The sequence below is a fragment of the Penaeus vannamei genome, chromosome 5, assembly GCF_042767895.1.
Source record: "Penaeus vannamei isolate JL-2024 chromosome 5, ASM4276789v1, whole genome shotgun sequence".
In the NCBI taxonomy this organism is placed as follows: domain Eukaryota; kingdom Metazoa; phylum Arthropoda; class Malacostraca; order Decapoda; family Penaeidae; genus Penaeus; species Penaeus vannamei.
The window spans coordinates 842,742-845,241 of NC_091553.1; the positions used below are offsets into that span (position 1 = coordinate 842,742).

The window sequence follows — 2,500 nt, forward strand, 5'->3', positions numbered from 1 at the left end:
TATTCTGTATATATTTATCTGGCGAACTGTTGTAACTCTTTCCAGAACAGGTTGGTGTGTTATCCTTCAGTTCTCTCAGTGTTGTTGTAGACCCTGGAAAAGTGAGTATGGTGCGCTGGAACACTCGGTATTATACAGTTTTATATATGACAGTGAAATAGAAAATGAATGGAAAGTGGGTTAACGTCACAAAAGGCATTTTCTTTCTAGCATTGTAGAGAAGTGATTAAAAACACCGGCGGTGAGGAAAGGAATAGCCACTCCTTGCTTAACTGTTCATGGTCTAACAGAAACATAAACAATGATTTATTTTCATTGCCGAGTCATAAGTACTATCTAAACATAAAATATCCTTGTACGAACTTTGACCTTCGTGTGTACGTCCTAGATCCAAGTACGGAACAGGTTAACTTTTCTGGCGAATTTGGAAATTATTATTATCATCAAAACAACTTGCCGCTTCGTTGACAGTGTTTACAAAACGTTCAAGAAATGAATGTTACTGAAATACAGGTAGAATGCTATACAAACTGAAAATATATTTACATTGCGGGTACAACACTTCAACACTTATGTACAAAAAAAAGATATACCTTCCATTATATAGGGCTGAAGATCTGTTACAGAAAAGTAGAGGGAACGACCATAAAAACGCAAATAAACCACCGCTGGAGATTTCAGATTTTCAAATAAATCACCACCGGCGATTTCAGATTTTCAAATAAATCACCACCGGAGATTTCAGATTTTCAAATAAATCACCACCGGAGATTTCAATAGACTGGAGATTTCAGATTTTCAAATAAATCACTACCGGAGATTTCAGATTTTCAAATAAATCACCACCGGAGATTTCAGATTTTCAAATAAATCACCACCGGAGATTTCAATAAACTGGAGATTTCAGATTTTCAAATAAATCACCACTGGAGATTTCAGATTTTCAAATAAATCACCACCGGAGATTTCAATAAACTGGAGATTTCAGATTTTCAAATAAATCACCACCGGATATTTCAGATTTTCAAATAAATCACCACCGGAGATCTCAATAAACTGGAGATTTCAGATTTTCAAATAAATCGCCACCGGAGATTTCAATAAACTGGAGATTTCAGCCAGTCAAACAGGACAAACACAGACCACTTCCTTTCAACAATCCTGAGTCACATCCGTTGCGCCGGCGGAGATGTCACACTTTTTATATGAAAACATTTTTTCTTCTTTTTGTCATGGTTGGCGGACATGTATATATATATAACTTGAAATGTACAGACTGACTTGTCGCTTCCGGTCATGGCTATCCTGATTTTTTCCTGTTTTACTATTATTATTATTATTATTATTATTATTATTATCATTATCATTATTTTCCTGTTTTATTATTATTATTATTTTCCTGTTTTACTATTATTATTATTATTATTATTATTATTATTATTATTATTATTATTATTATCATTATTATCATTATTTTCCTGTTTTATTATCATTATTTTCCTGTTTTATTATTATTATTTTCCTGTTTTACTATTATTATTACTATTATTATTATCATTATTTTCCTGTGTTATTATTATTATTATTATTATTTTCCTGTTTTACTTTTATTATTATTATTATTATTATTATCATTATTATTATCATTATTTTCCTGTTTTATTATCATTATTTTCCTGTTTTATTATCATTATTTTCCAGTTTTATTATTATTATTTTCCTGTTTTACTATTATTGTTATTATTATTATTATTATTATTATCATTATTTATCTGTATTATTATTATTATTATTTTCCTGTTTTATTATTATTATTATTATCATTATTTTCCTGTTTTATTATTATTATTATTTTCCTGTTTTACTATTATTATTATTATTATTATTATTATTATTATTATTATTATCATTATTTTCCTGTTTTATTATTATCATTAGTTTCCTGTTTTACTATTATTATTATTATTATTATTATTATTATTATTATTATTATTATTATCATTATTTTCCTGTTTTATTATTATTATTATTTTCCTGTTTTATTATTATTATTATTATGTTTTATTATTAGTTTTATTATTATAGTTTTCCATGTTGTTGCTATCATCATCATCGTCATTGTCATCGTCTTCATCGTCATCTCACTCATCCACTAGATCATGAGCATCATCATGAAGATAATTAAAATCATTTTTATAATTATTATCATCGTCGTTGTTATGAACATCAATATCAACATCAGTGTCATCATCATCATCATCATTGCATCACCATCACCATTTTTCATTAACGTTTTCATCGTCATCATCATCATCATAGTCATCATATTCATCATAATATCGTCATAGTCATCATCATCACCGTTATCCTTAACATTATCATCACCATTATCCTTAACATTATCATCATCATCACCATTATCCTTAACATTATCATCATCATCACCATTATCCTTAACATTATCATCATCATCACCATTATCCTTAACATTATCATCATC

At 27.8% G+C, this 2,500-nt stretch overlaps 1 protein-coding gene across 4 annotated transcripts in view; it reads left to right on the forward strand.

Moving 5' to 3' along the window:
- LOC113805752 (serine proteinase stubble) overlaps window positions 1-2,500 on the forward strand; it is a 12,861-nt gene that overhangs the window by 186 nt on the left and 10,175 nt on the right. Inside the window, exon 1 of one of the 4 annotated variants that reach the window (XM_070121712.1) lies at window positions 83-105. The exons of 2 other annotated variants lie outside the window; for them this stretch is intronic. The gene's annotated coding sequence lies outside the window, so the exon portion shown is untranslated. Of the gene's footprint in view, window positions 1-82; window positions 106-2,500 lie in introns of those variants that run through there. One more of the 4 variants, XM_070121711.1, reaches the window with a different exon arrangement.